The sequence below is a fragment of the Triticum aestivum genome, chromosome 1A (genome assembly GCF_018294505.1).
Source record: "Triticum aestivum cultivar Chinese Spring chromosome 1A, IWGSC CS RefSeq v2.1, whole genome shotgun sequence".
Taxonomy (NCBI): domain Eukaryota; kingdom Viridiplantae; phylum Streptophyta; class Magnoliopsida; order Poales; family Poaceae; genus Triticum; species Triticum aestivum.
Genome location: NC_057794.1, coordinates 2,379,629 through 2,400,382, shown reverse-complemented (window position 1 = coordinate 2,400,382; position 20,754 = coordinate 2,379,629). Strand labels below are relative to the sequence as shown.

Sequence of the window (20,754 nt, the reverse complement as noted above, 5' to 3'; positions counted from 1 at the left end):
AAAGTTAGTATCCCACAAATATTCTCCTATAGTACATTCAGCTCAGTGTCTACTACTCCTTCTGTTCCAAAATAAGTTTCGTGATTTTAGTTCATAGTTCAAGATTAAACTAAAACCAAGACACTTATTTTGAAATAGAGAAAGTACATGATATCGAAATCACACTCTATGGGTCTGTTGTGACGATTACAGCTGTTGAAATCAGCAGGTGATGCATATACTGATGCAGCACAGTAACACACATATCCAAGAACATAAAGAAGGAAAACAAAGCACCCACATACAAACATTACTACTAGATTACTGCACCTAATCAATACAGAGTAGCTACTGGATTACCACCTATAGAAATGTTATAGTTAAATCTTGGGTAAGGTAATACCAACCGTCGATTCAAAAGGAAACGACGAGCCCATAGATATAGGTTTTCTCGAGAAATCTAGATAGCAAACTTGGAGAGGAGCTCCTTGAGGCCAAAGGGCCTGCAGGTTCGGGTCATCATCTCAAAGCCCTCAGCAGTGAAAACTTCATGCAGACTTGTGTGAGACTTGATGAACTCCAAGCACTTCTCCTTCATCCAGGGGCAATGTCCCCGCTCAGCTCCCGCAATGATGCCCTCAAACACTTCTGCTTCAATATCATCGATCTTCACGATAGGAGCACCAAGGTTGTCGCCGAACAGCTGTGACTTGAAGACGGTAGATCGCGCTGCGAGTATGCAACATTGTGCAGCATATGTTTCATCGCCAACTACAAACGTCATGGCAGCACCCTCCTTGGACAGAAGGAGATCCTTGAAATGGAATGACATTTCAGATGGAGAGACGTGGATGAACGGAGGAGCCATGGTGCTAGCGCCTTACTTGGATTTGATGTCCACCTTGACGTTAGGTACAACGACGTCGCAATGGATGGTGAAGCTGTCGTCCTTGAGATGCGCTGACCTTTCCAAGATCTCCCTTTTGTTAAACATGTAAACTCTGTCATGTATGGCTGTCATGTATGGCTGGCTTGTGCGCCTTGTGTGGCTGCCTTGTGCGCCAAGGGTGGTTATAGGAGTAGGATCTTTATCTTGTTATTATCTCTTATCCCTCCTGTAAACCTCCTATAATATCTCTACGGTTGTAACCTATGAGAGATGGGTCTCTCCCCAATCAATATAAACACCACGCGGCCCTCTGTACGAGGGTAGAGACGCTTACACAAAACTAACATGGTAATCAGAGCCTCCCTCTTCCTCATCTAGCGATCACCACCTCCATCCCATCGCCAACATACACCTTTTTTCGCCCTCCCATCCTACCCATCTCCGGTGCCATGTCCACCTCCTCCAGCCAACTCATCTCCTCCAGCCTGAACAACACCATCTCCGAGCCTCTCACACGTACCAATTACATTCTCTGGCGAGCCCAAGCTCGCTCCCAAATCATGGGAGCCGGGCTATATGGGTATCTTAACCAAACCCTACCCGAGCCACCTAGAACCATCACCACCAAAAACTCAGACGGGAAAGATCAGATCAGTCCGAACCCCGCTCATACCACATGGCTCATCCAAGATCAACAAATTGTAGCCTACTTGCTTCGCAACCTTTCGAAAGAGGTCCTGGTGCAAGTTTCTTCTCTCGAGACTTCTCATGCCATCTGGTCTGCCCTAGCCAACATGTTCTCTGCTCAATCCAAGTCTCACGTCAACAACTGCCGTATTGCTCTCTCCAATGCCCAGAAGGGTTCCCTCAGCGCAGCCACCAACTTTGGGCAGATGCGGGCGCTGTCTAATGAACTCGCGGCCGCCGGCAAACCCATCGGCGAAGATGAGCTCATCTCCTTCATCATCGCCGGCCTCGACATGGAATATCAGTCCATCATCTCCGCCCTTGACGTGCGTGTTGATCCTGTCTCCACCGATGAACTCTTTGGCATGATCTCCGACTTTCATCAACGCGTCGAGCTGTTCCAAGGAACTGGTCCCGACGCTTTCAAGTCCTCTGCTAATGCTGCCTATCATGGTCGCGGGCCTCCCAAACCCTCTCAGAACCCTCCCAAGGGTGGTGGTGGTGGGGGCTATCATGGCGGTCCCGACGGCAGCGGTGGCGGCCAACTCCAGCATGGTGGCGGCGGTGGCGGTGCTCCCTATCCGCATTCTGGTGGCGGTGGTGGGGGCCACTTCCAGCACGGCGGTGGTGGTGGCGGCGGCCACTACAATCAGCGCGGCAACAACAACTACCAGCGCCGCAACAACAACAACAATCATCGTCCCATCCAAGGTTATGATGAATATCTTAACAAGTGTCAAATTTGTAAGAAAAATAACCATATTGCGAAGGATTGCGACTATCGTTATGCCGAGAACAACACCTAACGCAAGAAGGTTGCAGCTGCTATGGACGCCTCCTATGGTGTGGACACAAACTGGTACGCTGACTCTGGCGCCTCCAACCACATCACTCACGAGCTGGACAAGCTGACCATGCATGATAAGTACCCCGGGAAAGATCAGGTCCATAATGCCAATGGAGAAGGTATGGAGATAGCTCATGTTGGTCATTCAATTATTGCAACCCCTCATCATGACATTCACCTTAAAAACATCTTGCATGTTCCTCAAACTGCCAAAAATCTTCTTTCAGTTCATCGTATTGCTCTTGACAACAATGTTTTCCTTGAATTTCATCACTATTTCTTTTTGATCAAGGATCAGGTCACACGGAGAATTCTCTATCGCGGTAGATGCGTGCGTGGGCTCTACCCTCTTTTTCCCGAGTTCAGAAGCTTCAATAAACAAGTCTTTGGTGTCATCAAAATCTCCCCGGACAGGTGGCATGCTAGACTAGGACATCCATCTTTTTTTGTCGTACAACAAGTGCTTAGAAATAATAAGCTCCCATGTGTTGGTGAGCGTAGCATCGAAACTGTCTATGATTCTTGTCAAAAGGCAAAGTCTCATCAATTGCCATATCATATTTCTACTAGTATTTCTACCAAGCCGCTCCAACTTATTTTTTCTGATGTATCGGGTCCTGCCCCCTCCTCGGTTGGTAGACATACGTACTACGTTAGCTTCATTGATGATTTCAGTAAATTCACTTGGATTTACCTTCTTAAAAGTCGTTCCGATATTTTCCAAGTATTTAAGAATTTTCAAGCACTTGTTGAACGCAAGTTTGATCGCAAAATAATTGTCGTCCAGTCTGACTGGGGTGGTGAGTACAAGAAATTAAACTCGTTTTTCCAAACACTTGGCATTTCCCATCATGTTTCTTGCCCTCACGCGCACCAACAGAATGGCTCTGCTGAACGCAAGCATAGGCATATTGTGGACATAGGCCTCGCTCTTCTTACAGGTGCATCTATGCCCTTAAAGTTTTGGGATGAAGCGTTCCTCACCGCTGTCCACCTTATTAATATGCTCCCTAGCCGTGTCATCAATAATGAAACTCCTATGCAACGACTTCTCCAAGTTCGTCCGGACTACAAGTCTCTTCGTGTTTTTGGGTGTGCATGTTGGCCTAATCTCCGTCCCTACAATAATCGCAAACTTATGTTTCGTTCCACCCAATGTGTATTTCTTGGCTATAGTGCCCAGCACAAAGGTGTCAAGTGTCTTGACGTACCCACGGGACGTGTCTACATCTCCAGGGATGCCATTTTTGACGAGACGGTTTTTCCCTTCGCCGCACTTCATCCAAATGCCGGTGCCCTCCTTCGCAAAGAAATCCTCCTTCTTCCTTCTCATTTGACCTCTTTGCATCATGGGGACGATAATTATGATCACATGACTAACCCTCCTAACCTTGAACTTGAGTCTTCTGGTACTGCAGGTTCGGATGCTGGAGCAACAGAAAAAAATTTGGTGCAAAATTGTGAAGCAAACAGGCCAAATGAGCAATACTTCATGTGTCCCCCGTGGTGCAACAACCCTGCAGCCGAATCCCACTCGGGATCAACCCCGACACGATATGCATCGGGATCTCCCGAGACGCGTCAGGATCCGGGCGGCAGCGCCTCCTCCAACTCCACACCTGCAGGACCCCCGCCCACGCCATGCGCGCCTCGCCAACCTAGGGACGACACGCGACGGGCTGCGGGCCCGCTCTCCCCCATGCGCGCGTCGGCTTCTGCAGGTTACCCGACCGAGCGGTTCGGTATGGAGCCGTGCGTCTAAACCAGGCGCCCCCACCAACCAGTTGCGGGCACGGGAACCGATCCTGATCTGGCGGCGGCCCCGCCTAGATCTTCTGCGCCATCTTCGCCCGTGTCTTCACCAGCGCCTGCCACAGAAGATCTGGCAAGGGAATCTGCTTCGGATCTGCTGCAACAGACCACAGGATCTTCTGCGGCATTGAAAACTGCACTTGTTCCTGATGCACCACGCACACGTCTCCGATCAGGGGTAATTCAACATACAAATTACAAAGTTAAGTTTGGTTTGACATGTTCCACAGGTGAACCTCATATGTTCCACGAAGCATGCAAGGATTCACGTTGGAAAAGGCAATGGAAGAAGAATCTCAAGCGTTGCAGAAAAACAAAACATGACATCTAGTTCCTGCACACCGAGGTAAAAACTTAATTGATTGCAAATGGGTATTCAGGATAAAGAAGAAATCAGATGGCACCATAGATCATTATAAAGCTAGGCTTGTTGCCAAAGGATTCAACCAGAGGTACGTTATTGATTATGAGGATACGTTTAGTCCTGTCGCTAAAGCTGCAACTATCCGTCTTGTTTTGTCCATCGCTGTGTCCAGAGGATGGAGCCTCAGACAGCTAGATGTACAGAACGCGTTCCTTCATGGTGTTCTGGAAGAGGAAGTGTACATGCGTCAACCTCCTGGCTTTGAAGACAAGAACAAACCCTCATATGTGTGCAAACCTGACAGGTCTCTTTATGGATTGAAACAAGCCCCTCGAGCTTGGTATTCACGGCTAAGTGCAAAGCTTCAGTCACTTGGTTTTGTGCCCTCAAAGTCTGACACATCTCTGTTTATCTACAATAAGTCACATATCTCCATATTTGTGCTTATTTACGTTGATGATATTATTGTTACAAGTTCATCCAGTGCAGCAGTAACAGCCCTGTTAAAAGACTTGAATGTTGACTTTGCTCTCAAGGATTTGGGAGATTTGCATTTCTTTCTTGGCATTGAGGTCAAGAGAAACAGGGAAGGTGGCCTTCAACTCTCTCAGGAGAAGTATGTAGCTGATCTCCTAAGCAAGGTTGGCATGCAAGGGTGCAAATCCTCACCTACACCGCTGTTAAGTACAGAAAAGTTGTCTCTTGATGAAGAAGGTGAACCCTTGAGTCCAGATGACAGTACAAGGTATAGAAGTATGGTAGGAGCTCTTCAGTATCTAAATCTTACAAGGCCTGATATTTCCTTTGCTATAAACAAAGTTTGTCAATTCCTTCATGCACCTACCACTGCACATTGGGCTGCTGCAAAACACATATTAAGATATGTTAAGGATACTTTGAGTATTGGTCTGACATTCAGCAAGTCACCATCCACTCTTGTTAGTGCCTTCTCTGATTTTGACTGGGCAGGGTGCCTAGATGACAGACGCTCAACAGGCCACAGTCTCACGGTCAAGTACTGAGGCAGAATACAAGGCTTTAGCAAATGCAACTTCAGAAATTATTTGGGTCAAATCCATGCTCAGAGAACTTGGAATAGGTCATGCACAACCCTCCTGTCTCTGGTGTCATAATCTTGGTGCTACATATTTATGTGCTAATCCTATTTTCCATGCAAGAACAAAACATATCGAAATTGATTATCATTTTGTTCGAGAAAGAGTTGCAAGCAAAGAATTGGAAATTCGTTTTGTTCACTCCAAAGATCAAGTTGCAGATGGGTTCACAAAGGCTTTGCCTACAAGACAGTTTGAAGAATTCAAGCGTAATCTTAACTTAGTTAAGTTATGATTAAGGGAAGGTGTTAAACATGTAAACTCTGTCATGTATGGCTGTCACGTATGGCTGGCTTGTGCGCCTTGTACGCCAAGGGTGGTTATAGGAGTAGGATCTTTATCTTGTTATTATCTCTTTTCCCTCCTGTAAACCTCCTGTAATATTTCTACGGATGTAACCTATGAGAGATGGGTCTCTCCCCATTCAATATAAACACCACGCGGCCCTCTGTACGAAGGTAGAGACGCTTACACAAAACTAACACCTTTTTCTAAACCCTCTATAATTCAGCCCAGTTGTGAGACCGAAGTCTTTTATTATGGTTTCACGCATGCATCTTGAGTAGAGCCACTAAAACTGGTCCATGAAACAGAAGAAAACCTGAGCGTTGATGGACGGCAATAGCTCACGACGATAGTCATGGTCATCGTCCTCAACCATATCATCGCCGCGAGCCTCATCTTCATGGTCTTCATCCTCATAATCATCGTCTTCATCGTCCTCAGCCATATCATCATCATGAGCCTTATCTATGCATGTAATCTTAATCTCCTGTATCTATCTTTCTCTCCCTGGACTCTCTCTCTTGTATCTCCTGTAACCATCATATCCTAAGAGATCGATGGCAAACTTGTAAGCCACGATAGGGGCTTCCTGTCATCAATCAATATAAGTCCACACAGCTCCCCTCAGGGTAGTAGGAACGCTTCCACATCTGACATAGTATCAGAGCAATCCTCTTCCCATCTATCTAGTGAAGCACTCTCTCTCTCTCGATCACCAGAAACCCGATCGACGGAAATCAGATTGACAGAAACAAGATCAATCGACATGTCTTCCCCCTCGGCTCCCGTCTCCCTCAACCTTGGAGCTCCACCTGCCGAGAAGTTAACCAAGGGGAATTTTCTCATGTGGAAGGCCCAAGTGATGCCTGGCCTACGAGAAGCGCAGGTCACCGGCCTCCTGGCACTAGTAGAAAACAGGGCTATGGTCCAGGCCGGCTCAGCCCATTAGTCCCGCTTCAGTGTAGAACCGAGACCAATGGGCATTGGTCCCGGTTCGTGAGCCCCGGGGGCCGGCCGGGCCACGTGGGCCATTGGTCCCGGTTCGTCTGGACCATTTGGTCCCGGTTGGTGGGACGAACCGGGACCAATGGGCCTCGCTCCTGGCCCACCACCATTGGTCCTGGTTGGTGGCTTGAACCGGGACCAAAGGCTTCCCTTTAGTCCTGGTTCATGCCACCAACCGGGACCAATGAGGTGCCTATATATACCCCCTCGTGCAAGAGCAGAGCACAGTGCTCTGTTTTTTCTGGCCGAGGGGGAGAGGGCTTTGTGGTGCTCCAGCTCACCTCCTATGCACATGAGGTGTTCGATGGAATGCCCGAGCCACACTACTTAAGCTTTCTCCTCTCGAAGCTCGACCTCCGAGCTCCATTTTCCTCAAGATTTGTCTAGATTTAGTGGTCCGTCACGCCCCGTCCCCGTCTTCACCGCCGTCGATCACCCGCGCCGATCTCATCACCGACACCACCGTGGTGAGCCTCTTGTTCTTATCTTCTTTCTGAAAGGAAAAATATTCTTACTTGTATGTTTAGATAGATACTTGTATCATTTTCTTACATTTATTATTGCATCTTATATAGTGCGATGGTTTTGGTATCCGCCCCCGTCGGCCCTCGTCCTGTCTATGATTCGGATTTGGTATGTATATTATCTTTATAACTATTGGTTCATTTATTGTTTATGAAAATTATGCCGACCAACGTGACATAGATTTTATTTATCTAGGATGTATGTGAATCGGAAATGCCAACCGACCCTATTGTCGAGAGGTTAAATTTAGTTGAAGAAGAAAACAATTTGTTGAAGGAAAAAATAAAAAAAATTGAGGAGGAGAAGATGATATTGGAGTTGCATGTTGCGGATGTCGTCGTTGATCACAAGATCAAGATGGATGCAATGCGCTTGAAGATTAGAAAGATTAGAAAATATGCCATTCATACCGAGGCTTGGTATCATTATGCCGTTGGATCAATTGTTACCTTGGTTGCGATTATGATCGCATTTGTTTTCGCATTGAAATGTTTTACATAGTTTCAATGTATGGTTTAATTAATTAGATGCTCTGGAGAGCTATATGTTGTTAGTTGAGAACTATGTATGCACTTTGGTTTTAATGTGATGATGAACTTCTATTAATTTGGACACTTAATTATATATAATGCACGCAGATGAACCGGCAATGGATGTACGGTGACAGACACACCCGCGAGTACATTAAGGGCGTGCATGAGTTTCTTGATGCGGCTGAGGCAAACAAGCAGAATGGTTTTATGTGTTGTCCATGCACTGAATGTGGGAATACGAGGTCTTACTCTAACCGGAAAATCCTTCACTCCCACCTGCTTTACAAGGGTTTCATGCCACACTATAATGTTTGGACGAGGCACGGAGAAATAGGGGTTATGATGGAAGACGGTGAAGAAGAAGAGTACGATGACAACTATGTGCCCCCTGAATACGGTGATGCTGCAACAGGGGGAGCTGGTGAAGATCAAGAGGAACCAGACGATGTGCCCAATGATGCTGCCACGGGTGAAGCTGCTGAAGATCAAGAGGAACCAGACGATGTGCCTGATGATGATGATCTCCGCCGGGTCATTGTCGATGCAAGGACGCAATGCATTAGTCAAAAGGAGAAGTTGAAGTTCGATCGCATGTTAGAGGATCACAAAAAAGGGTTATACCCCAATTGCGAAGATGACAACACAAAGCTCGGTATCGTACTGGAATTGCTGCAGTGGAAGGCAGAGAATGCTGTGGCTGACAAAGGATTTGAGAAGCTACTGAAAATATTGAAGAAGAAGCTTCCAAAGGATAACGAATTGCCCGACAGTACATACGCAGCAAAGAAGGTCGTATGCCCTCTAGGATTGGAGGTGGAGAAGATACATGCATGCCCTAATGACTGCATCCTCTACCGTGGTGCATACAAGGATCTGAATGCATGCCCGGTATGCGGTGCGTTGCGGTATAAGATCAGACGAGATGACCCTGGTGATGTTGACGGCGAGCCCCTCAGGAAGAGGGTTCCTACGAAGGTGATGTGGTATGCTCCTATAATACCACGGTTGAAACGTCTGTTCAGAAACGAAGAGCATGCCAAGTTGATGCGATGGCACAGTGAGAACCGAAAGAAAGATGGGAAGTTGAGAGCACCCGCTGACGGGTCGCAGTGGAGAAAAATCAAGAGAAAGTACTGGGATGAGTTTGCAAAGGACCCAAGGAATGTATGGTTTGCTTTAAGCGTGGATGGCATTAATCCTTTCGGGGAGCAGAGCAGCAATCACAGCACCTGGCCCGTGACTCTATGTATGTATAACCTTCCTCCTTGGATGTGCATGAAGCGGAAGTTCATTATGATGCCAGTTCTCATCCAAGGCCCTAAGCAACCCGGCAATGAAATTGATGTGTACCTAAGGCCATTAGTTGAAGAACTTTTACAGCTGTGGAATGGAAACGGTGTACGTACGTGGGATGAGCACAGACAGGAGGAATTTAACCTTAAGGCATTGCTGTTCGTGACCATCAACGATTGGACCGCTCTCAGTAACCTTTCAGGACGGACAAACAAAGGATACCACGCATGCACGCACTGTTTAGATGACACTGAAAGTATATGCCTGGACAAATGCAGGAAGAATGTGTACCTGGGCCATCATCGATTTCTTCCGACCAACCATCAATGTCGAAAGAAAGGCAAGCATTTCAAAGGCGAGGCAGATCACCAGAAGAAGCCCGCCATGCGCACCAGTGATCACGTGCTTGCTATGGTCAATGATTTACACTACGTAATCTTTGGAAAGGGTCCCGGTGGACTAGCTGTTCCGAATGACGCTGAGGGACACGCACCCATGTGGAAGAAGAAATCTATATTTTGGGACCTACCCTACTGGAAAGACCTAGAGGTCCGCTCCTCAATCGACGTGATGCACATGACGAAGAACCTTTGCGTGAACCTGCTAGGCTTCTTGGGCGTGTATGGGAAGACAAAAGATACACCTGAGGCACGAGAGGACCTGCAATGTTTGCACGAAAAAGACAGCATGCCTCCGAAGCAGTATAAAGGTCCTGCCAGCTACGCTCTTACGAAAGAAGAGAAAGAAATCTTCTTTGAATGCCTGCTCAGTATGAAGGTCACGACTGGCTTCTCGTCGAATATAAAGGGAATAATAAATATGCCAGAGAAAAAGTTTCAGAACCTAAAGTCTCATGACTGCCACGTGATTATGATGCAACTGCTTCCGGTTGCATTGCGGGGGCTTCTACCGGAAAACGTCCGATTAGCCATTGTGAAGCTATGTGCATTCCTCAATGTAGTCTCTCAGAAGGTGATCGATCCAGAAATCGTACCAAGGCTAAGGAGTGATGTGGCGCAATGTCTTGTCAGTTTCGAGCTGGTGTTCCCACCATCCTTCTTCAATATCATGACGCACGTCCTAGTTCATCTAGTCGACGAGATTGTCATCCTGGAGCCCGTATTTCTACACAATATGTTCCCCTTTGAGAGGTTCATGGGAGTCCTAAAGAAATATGTCCGTAACCGCGCTAGGCCAGAAGGAAGCATCTTCATGGGCCATCAAACAGAGGATGTTATCGGGTTTTGTGTTGACTTCATTCCTGGCCTTAACAAGATAGGTCTCCCTAAATCGCAGTATGAGGGGAGAATGACTGGAAAAGGCACTCTTGGAAGAGACTCAATAATATGCAGGGACGGATATTCTTGGTCTCAAGCACACTACACAGTTTTACAGAACTCTACCTTGGTGACCCCGTATGTCGATGAACACAAGAACAGTCTGCGCTCCAAACACCCGGAGCAGTGCGACAACTGGATTACATGTGAACACATCAGGACTTTCAGCAGTTGGTTGGAAACACGTCTCAGAGGTGACAACACTGTTTGTGATGAGTTGGGTACAATAACGAACCGTTCGTCCTAGCCAATGATGTGGCACAGGTTATCTATGTGAAGGACATGTCTACCAAACCGAGAAAAAGAAAAGATAAGGAAGCGAATACATCATACGATGAGCCAAAGCGCAACATAGTTCTTTCAGGAAAAAGGGACATCCTGGGAGTGGACGGCAAGACAGACATGTCTGAAGATTATGAAAAGTTTCATGAAATTCCTCCCTTCAATGTCAAGGCTGACCCAAGCATCCTGATAAACAATGAAGATTATCCATGGTTACGGCGCAATAAGCAAATGACACAAGCGAAGAAAAAGTGAAGACTTTCTCCCGCAACTATTATGATGATACCATGCCAAATTTGTAACAGACGAACATGCTACCATTGTCCGTTTTGTACATGCACATGCTATGTGGGTGAAATTATGATACCATCCCAACTTTCAACTTTTTCAGAGTTCATTTGAAATGCTTTCATGTCTTATGGTTCGAAACTTTGATACTTCGAAAGTGATTGTCCATTTTGTACACGAAGTGCATCAAGTTTTTCTCATAACCCTCTCTACTTTTTGGAACATGCTATGTGGGTGAAATGATGATACCATGCCAACTTTCAACCTTTTCAGAGTTCATTTTGAAATGCTTTCCAATTTCAGAGTCATTTAGCTCAAAGAATGAACTAATAGCAAACAGAATGAACTACAAAACTTTTATGAAAATAAAAACAATCAATTAAAATATTATGTTATGATCAACTAAAATAAAACTATAATATTCTTCAATAGCAAAAAGAATATAATTTTTGTGACCTAAAATCAAACTATAAGTATTTAACTGTAAGTATCAATAAAAAATAAATAGCAAAGAAGAAAAAAATTCTATTTTTATAGTAAAGTTATTCAAAAACTAGTGATTCACACAAATTTTTAAAAATTCAAATTTAAACTATTCAAAATTTAAAACTAATGGCACTAACAGAAAGTTTATAATTTTTGTGACCTAAAATCAAAAAGAAATCACTAAAAAACTATAAGTATTTAGTTGTAAGTATAAATAAAAAATAAATAGAAAAAAATTCTATTTTTCTAGTAAAGTTATTCATAAACTAGTGATTCACACAAATTTTTAAAAATTCAAATTTAAACTATTCAAAATTTAAAACTAATGGCACTAACAGAAAGTTTATAATTTTTGTGACCTAAAAGCAAAAAGAAATCACTAAAAAACTGTAAGTATTTAGTTGTAAGTAGAAATAAAAAAATAAATAACCAAAAAAATGTAGAAATAAAAAAGAAAAAACCAAAAAAATGCCTCGTACTGGGCCTCCACGGCCTGAATACGACTAGAAACCCTACATGGGCCAGGATTCAGGCCCGCAAAAGGCCCAATAGGCCCACAGGCAGTAGCAAGTTTAGGCCCGAAAGCCTGCATTAGAGAGGAGCTCGAATGGGGAGGCACACCCGCGCTTATAAACCAGTGCCGGCGCCCTTCCGCTAGCGATGTGGGACTAAACTTTTGGGCGCGGGGCAGCAAAGGCCATTGGTCCCGGTTGGTAGCACCAACCGGGACTAAAGGGGGCATTGGTCCCAGTTCGTGGCACCAACCGTGACCAATGCCCCCCTTTAGTCCCGGTTGGTGCCACCAACCGGGACCAAAGGCCGCCGCTTCCCGCCCTTTCGGCTGCTGAAAATTGGCCTTTGGTCCCGGTTCGTGGCACCAACCGGGACCAAAGAGGGGCATTAGTCCCGGTTGGTGTCACGAACCGGGACCATTGCTCTGGCTATATAAGCCAACAATTGTGAAATTTTGGCCAACCGCTCCCATTCGCCCCCAGGCCGTTCGTCGTCGTCGTCGCCGCCCCGAGCCCGTCGTCGTCCCGCGCCGTCGCCCCGCGCCCGCCGCGCGCGGCCCTGAGCCCGTCGTCGCCCCGCGCCGCCCCTTCCCTGACCCCGTCGCCGTCGCCGTCGCCCCGCGCCCGCCGCCGTCGCCCCGCCCCGTCCCCGAGCCCGTCGTCGCCCCGCCCCGTCCCCGAGCCCGCCCCGCCCCGTCCCCGAGCCCGCCCCGAGCCCGTCGTCGCCCCGCGCCGCCCCTTCCATGACCCCGTCGCCGTCGCCGTCGCCCCGCGCCCGCCGCCGTTGCCCCGCCCCGTCCCCGAGCCCGTCGTCGAGCCCGTCGTCGCCCCGCCCCGTCCCCGAGCCCGCCCCGTCCCGTCCCCGAGCCCGCTCCGTCCCCGCGCCGTCGCCCCGCCCCGTCCCCGCGCCGTCGCCCCGCCCCGTCCCTCGCCTGCCCCCGCGCTGTGAGCCACCGCCCGGCTCTGTTTTTTTATTTTTATTACTTTAATTTTTTTGTTCATATGTGATGTATATGTGTATGTGGCTATAACGTATATGTGTATGTGAACAATGCAAAATATTGTTTTTTAGAAAAATTAGGATTTTTTTCTGTTCATAGATTTTTTGGTGATATTAATTATTGTAAATATGCAAATGTTTGTATATTCATATGAACAATGAATTAGGCAATACTACTTCTTGTATTTTTAAGAAGGAAGAAGAAGAAAAAGAATGAGAGGAAAAAGGAAATAAGAAGAGGAAGAAAGGAGAAGAAGAGGGGAGAGGAAGAAGAGGAGAAATAAATAAAAAGAAGAAAAAAGAAGAAAAAGAAGAGGAGAAGAAGAAAGGAATAAAGGAGAAGAAGAGAAAAATAGAATATATATTCTATTTTCTATTTTCTCCTCTATTCCTTTCTTCTTCTCCTCTTTTTTTTCTTCTTTTTTTTCTTCGACACATGGGGGGGGGGGGGTTGAGAACGCCGGACATTGATGAGAGAGGCGAGGAAGAAGGGGAAGAAGAGGGAGAAGAAGAGGAGAGGAAGAAGAGGAAGTCTTCTCCTCTATTCTTTCTTCTCTTCTTTTTTCTTCTTCTTCTTCCTCTTTATTTTATTGGGAACGAGGGTCGTCGAGAGGTCGAGGAGCGGTAGAGGAGAAACCCTAAATAGAAAGTATCGTCGGTGTGAGATACATGGACCGTCGGTGTCGGACACTACACCCACATCCCACAAGTGGCGCGGGCTTCGACGCCCACGTCACTTGTGGGACGTGGATGTAGTGTCCGACATCGAAGGCCACATGTATCTCACACCCACGATACTTGCTAGCTATTTAGGGTTTCCTCTATCGAAAATAAGAGGAGAAATAAATAAGAAGAAGAAAAAAGAAGAAAAAGAAGAGGAGAAGAAGAAAGGAATAGTGGAGAAGAAGAGAAAATAGAATATATTCTATTTTCTCTTTTCTCCACTATTCCTTTCTTCTTCTCCTCTTTTTTTTTCTTCTTTTCTTCTTCTTCTTCTTCTTCTTCTTCTTATTCTTATTAGCCGGAAGTAGAGAGAGGTTTCCTAGTGTCAAAGTATTGAAGAAATCCATGCCTTCAGCATTAGCCGGAAGTAACTAGGGCATGTTGGTACGAAGTTCTGCAAAGTTGTTCTGGAATGGAGTCCCGGATAGAATAATCCGCCTTTTGGTACGAATTCAGCAAAGGCCTTCCAAATAGCGATATTCGGAAGGCTCTTGCTGAACTTTGTACCAAAAAGCGAATTATCCTATCTGGGACTCTGTTCCAGAACAACTTTGAAGAGCTTCGTACCATCATGCACATGTTACTTTCGCCTAATGATGAAGACATGGTTTTGTTGAATCCCTTGACACTAGGCAACCTCCCGACCCCTTGGCGATCCTATCGAACATGAGAGGAAGAAGAGGATAAAAAAAGAAGAGGAAGAAGAAAAAAAAAGAGGAGAAGAAAGAATAGATGTAGTGTCGTCGTTGTCGATATATACCCCCTCCCGATAGCTTACTATGATTAGGTAGCTAGTTCTACGTTTGGCACTAATATATCCATCTATCATGTTTGAATAATAATTGCCATGTTGTAAATATTTGTAGAAACTATGGACACCGCCCTAGACGAAGCAACAAAAGAAGCGTTGTTGAGGGACATAATCGTAGAAGGAAGTGATGCCATCTCGTTGTTTCTCAACGAAACCGATGATATGGAAGGAGAGGGTGAACAAGCTGGCTACGGTGACCTAATGCCGGTGCAAGAAGAAGAACATGAGGACGGCTCCGGTGACCCAATGCCGGTGCAAGAAAGAGACCGTGATGACGGCTCCGGTGACCGAACCGAGTCCGGCCAGGTATATATATTAGTTAAGCCTATGCTGACTAGCTGATTGATGCATTCATTGTTTTGGCATGTACACATATTAATTAAGTCTTTGTTCTTTTTTCTAGCCCTCCGAATCGAGCACAACTTCGGTAAAGAGAAGAGGCCCGAAGAAAAAGTTGAGCTCGGATGAAAAGTTTGAGATCATAGCAATCGCGCCCGACGGCCAACCTATTGAACCCCTCCAGACAAAGAGCGCATTTGTTGCTCAGTGCGGGGTTTTGGTTAGGGACAAGATCCCGATAAGCATCCAGCAATGGTTTAAGCCGGCTACAGAAGACCCTGAGGTGTCTTATGTCAATGATATGCAGAAAAATGATCTTTGGACTGAGCTGAAGTCAAATTTCACCCTACCGCCTGAGGATAATCCAGAGAACCCAGTTAAAGAGAAATTAATCAAGTCTTTTGCTTTGAAGAGGATGGCAGAACTATTCAGGAGATGGAAGAAAGAGCTGAATAAGTTTGTCGAAAATAATGAGACACCAGAATTCAAGGGCAGATATGAGAAGATCAGAGATCACTGGCCCGCATTTGTGGCCCACAAGACATCATAAAAGAGTAAGAAGATGTTGGCGACAAACAAGCAAAATGCTGCGAAGAAGAAGCTTCACCACCGCACGGGGTCAGGTGGCTACCTCATAGCCCGGCCTAAGTGGTCCAAGACTGAGAATGATCTGGTTCATAAAGGGATCGAACCAGAGACAATTAACTGGCCAGACCATTGCCGGACTTGGTTCTTCGGGGCTGGCGGAACACTGGACCCTGTAACAGGGAAGTGCATTTGGACGAACGATCAAATGGACATACCAGTCAGTAAGCTTAAGCAGTATATCGAAGCAGCGCAGGAAGGGACGTTCTTTCCAGACAGAGAGAACGATGAGCTCACAATGGCCCTCGGGAATCCTGAGCACCCTGGACGGACACGAGGCACGCCAGGCTCCATTCCGTGGAAGGTTGGGTTTCCGGACCCAGGCGGTTACAAATCCCATGAGAGGAGGAAAAAAGTGCAGCAGACCCAAATACAGGTGTTGCAAGCAAGGGTAGACGCGATAGAGGAACGAGAAGCAAATCGCAGCAAACGTACTGCCGAAGCCTCCCCCGAAGCTACCCCGCCATCTCAGCGCAGAAGCAGCGTGGCTTCCACCGAGCTACTTCAGCTGGAGCATGCCTTGACAGCTCCTACCAGCTATCCCGTGGATGCTATAACGGAGTCTCAAAATTGCCACCTTATGACGCAATGGATGAATTTGAAGGTCAAGGTGGCTGTTGGCTCTGTTTATCCTACTGAACCCGGCGTAACTTTTCACTGTCGGCCGATTCCAGAAGGATATGCTAGGGTGATGGTGGATGAGATAACGGAGGGATTTGAGGACCTCCAGCTTGACCACCCTACCGGTGAAGGGGAGACTCGGCTGGGGTCTGCTTTGAAGACTCCATGCCTATGGCGGAAGGAGCTCATCAACCTTCCGAACTGGACGCCACCGCCTCCTCCTCCTCCTCCGGCGAGTCAGGGCACTCCGCCTCCACCGCCTCCTCCTCCGGCGAGTGACGATCAGGGCCCTCGGCCGGCTCCTTCTCCGGCGCGTGGCGGCACTCCGCCTCCTTCTCCGCCTGCGCCGACGCGCCCGAGCAGCCAGCCTCCTCCTTCTCCGCCTCGTCAGCAAGGGCGGAAGAGACCTGCCGCCGCTCCAGCTGCTCCGGCGCGTCGTAGTCCTTCTCCTCCGCCGCTTAAGAAAGTAAAGAAGACAACCGCTCCGTCTGCTCGGTCGGCGTTTAGCAGTACAACCAGAGGCGGGAGGACATACAGATTCGGTCCTTCTCTGAAGACTCCAGAGAAGTTACCATATGAGAGGACCCTGGAGGAGAACGGCGAGATCGCGCGAGAAGAAGTGAGGAACTTCTTTGAAGGGGTGAAAGCAAAGAAACATCCACCTCCGGAGGAGAAGGTAGATCGGGTGAAAGTGAAGCGCACTCTGGCTGCCCTGACAAAACCACCGAAGTCTGATCCGCCGAAAGGAAACTATGACCACATTATCGGAAAGGAATTTGCCGAAGCGGAGCGGTCGGGAAGTACTGTCAGTGATCAAAGGCTGAAAGAACGTCGAGCTGGGAAACAAATTGCCCAGCTCGGCGAACAAGCGAAGCAATCGTGCCCCCCGCTCAAGGTGCCTAGCCACAACGTCGATAATGATCCGAGGATGGTGCCCGGTTATAGCAATCTTGCAGATTACCTGCCCGACGAAGTACATTATGAACCCATGGAGGTGCAAATACAAAGATACGAGTACGGGAAGCCTCTCGTCAAAGATGAAAGATCTCTATCAACGATGATGCGAAGATTGCATGATTGGTACATGAAAATCTACAGAGACTCTGGGGGGAGGAGTACTTTGTATGTGAAAGTTAAAAAGGAGCATGACCTCATTGGAATTGATCTGTTGCCTGTTCCATTTGAGGAGTTCTATCAGTTTTTCAATCAATTGGCCCTCGATAAAACAACGGTCGCCTGCTACTGTCTGTAAGTAGTACTACTTCTATCATTAAGTTTCTCTATATAGCTTAGCTCTTTCATTGCATGTATTTATAATCATCCTCACTATATTATGCAGATTGAAGATCGCCGAATTGAAGAAAAGACAAGTCGATGATATTGGGTTCATTAACACACATCTCATAGATGCAACTCAGGTTAAACTTCATGCCGCAGCTACCGAGGCCAACTTGCTATGATCGTTTGTAATAAATCAAAACAAAGATATAATACTCTTTCCTTACAACTTCAGGTGAGTGTTACTGTCTTGTGCATATTCGGTTTCCCTTATATATTAGTCAAGGTTATAGTAATGTAATTCATGAGTTATGCATGTGTGTGCAGTTTCCACTATATTCTCCTAGAGATTAAGCTTGAGCAGGGAGTAGTAACCGTCTTGGACTCTAAACGAAAATACCCCAAGGAGTATGCGGACATGACTGAAATCCTCAAGAAGTAAGTTAAATCGATCATTATCCACCATATCAGCAACTTTGTTCATTTCCTGATATCAAGTAATTGTTTTCTTTGCCCGGCAGGGTTTGGAGAAAATTCACCAAAAAAGTTCCGGGACTGCCGAAGGAGCTGGAATTTAGACACCCGAAAGTAAGTACTATAGTAGCATGTTCCGCGCATCTCCTAGTGATTCAAGCGCTAGTTTCATCAATACCATTTAGCATTCTTGCTTATCAGTTTGATTGACCTCTATTTCTTGTAAAGTGGTTGTGGCAGGAACAAGGGAATGATTTCTGTGGATACTACATCTGCGAGTCCATCCGCCACACGACCTGTGAGCGGGGCGGGTACTCTAACGAACAATATGAAGTACGTAAATAACAACATTCACAATTTTATTTTATTACCATCATTTGTGTTGAGTTTTATTCATTTATATATATATATATATATGTATTGACCCCCTTCTTCAAATTAGATGTTTCGGAAGCGGGATGAACTCCTAGCACCAGCTCGCATGCGAGCAATTCAAGAGGAATTGGCGGCATTCTTTCTTGACCATGTGATCCCTGAAGACGGAGAATTCTATGTGGACCCTGAGTCCGTATGATTATATTTGTAAGAGATAATTATTGTATATATGTAGCCGGTAGTGTCAGATAGATATACGAGAACTTGTCGTTCGACCAATCTCTCGGAGAAGGAGAGGTGGTCGATATCACTTCTCTCTGTATATATGCATATATGTTCATGACGATCTTCTTTTTCCTTCGTTTGCTTACTAGCTAGCTAGCGTGTCTAGTCCTCTATATACGTATGTATAGTACATAGTGTCGACCAAGCACGGACATAACAGAGGACACTTCTCTCTATTAATTATAACTAGCTAACACAATATATGAAACACCTAAATTAACCCCCCAAAACCCCCAACCCCCCCCCCTTTCAAAACAAAAACAAAAACCCCAGCCACAGAAGTGCTGACGCGTGGATGCCTATTAGTCCCGGTTGGTGCCACCAACCGGGACCAAAGGGTCTCCACGTGGGCAGTGCGCAGAGCCCAGTCAGGAGACCCTTTGGTCCCGGTTGGTGGCACCAACCGGGACCAAAGGGTCTCCTGACTGGGCTCTGCGCACTGCCCACGTGGAGGGCCTTTCGTCCCGGTTCTGGATTGAACCGGGACTAAAGGGGGGAGGTATTAGTACCGACACTTTAGTCCCGGTTCCGGAACCGGGACTAAAGGCCCTTACGAACCGGGACTATAGGCCCTTTTTCTACCAGTGTGGACGGATCCGACGCCGCACCCCCGAAGACGGTGGAGCAGCAGCAAGCGGACAAGACTATAGTCATGGTGCCAAATCCTCTCTATGCGCCATGGCTGTCGAAGGATCAACAAGTCCTCAGCCATCTCCTGAACTCTCTCTCAAAAGAGATCCTCGCCCAAGTTGTGAGTAAGGAGAACACGTTTGATTTATGGACTGCAATAACTACTATGTTTGCTTCGCAGTCTCAATCTCGAATCACCAATTTGAGAATTGCCATCACCAACATAAAGAAGGGCTCTATGTCCAGCAGCTCTTACATCGCTCGGAAGAAAATTTTGGGAGATGAACTCGCTGCAGCAGGTCGGCCGGTCTCTGATCCAGAGATGGTGGACTATGTTCTTGCTGGCCTTGATCGGGACTATGATCCCGTAGTAGCAGCCATCGGTGTCGTCAAGACCTCCATCAGCATCGACGAACTCTTCGCCCAGATTGCCGCCTTTGATCAGCGGATGGAGATGCTAGCCGATGGTCCTGAGACCAACTTCAACACCTCCGCGAACTTGGCGTACAGGGGGCGTGGCCAGTCTCGAGGCAGAGGGCGCGGGCATGGCAACAGAGGTCGCGGCCAAGGGAAGCGTCCTCCTTCTTCACCAGGCAACAGCAATGGAGGCACTCGAGGGGGTCGTTCACAACATCAACAACAGCGACCACCGCATCAGGACTATCCCGAGTGCCAAATCTACCTCAAGCATCACCGCGGCGGTGCCCGTGAGTGTTGGGATCGCTATGAGGAAGATGAGTACGAGGAGAAGGAGGCCAATGCTGTCACCGGCTCCTACGGAATTGAAACAAATTGGTATGCGGATACTGGTGCTACAAACCATATCACGGGAGAGCTGGCCAAGCTGACATTCACAGAAAAATACCACGGAGGTGATCAACTGCACACCGCAAGCGGTTCTGGTATGAAAATTACTCATATTGGTAGTACAATTGTTAAAACCCCCATGAAAAATTTACATCTCAACAAAGTTCTATATGTCCCTGAAACATCAAAAAATCTTTTCTTTGTTCATAGATTTACTCTTGACAATCGTGTACTCATCGAATTTTATCCTTACTTCTTTTTGGTTAAGGACTTGGACACGAGGAGAGTACTTCTTAGGGGCAAGTGCGTGGGAGGACTCTACCCACTCATATCATCGTCATCATCATTAAAAAATAAACAAGCTTTTGTTGTCGTCAAACCATCCTCGGCAAAGTGGCATAGTAGGATAGGCCATCCCTCATCAGTTATTGTTAAACTTTGTTCTTAGCAAGAATAATATTCCCCATTCTCATGAGTCTAGTATTGAGTCAGTTTGTGATCCATGTCAGCAAGCTAAAAGTCATCAG

General features: G+C 46.8%; 1 non-coding gene and 1 pseudogene across 1 annotated transcript; one reads left to right on the top strand and one right to left on the bottom strand.

Annotated features, from left to right (window-relative positions):
• Positions 1–439: 439 nt before the first annotated feature.
• LOC123071320 (BTB/POZ and MATH domain-containing protein 5-like) lies at positions 440–6,962 on the bottom strand (annotated as a pseudogene).
• LOC123072646 (small nucleolar RNA Z247) lies at positions 1,801–1,933 on the top strand. Its single transcript, XR_006435298.1, has one exon. It is a non-coding gene; the product is annotated as a small nucleolar RNA Z247 (small nucleolar RNA).
• Positions 6,963–20,754: the final 13,792 nt, after the last annotated feature.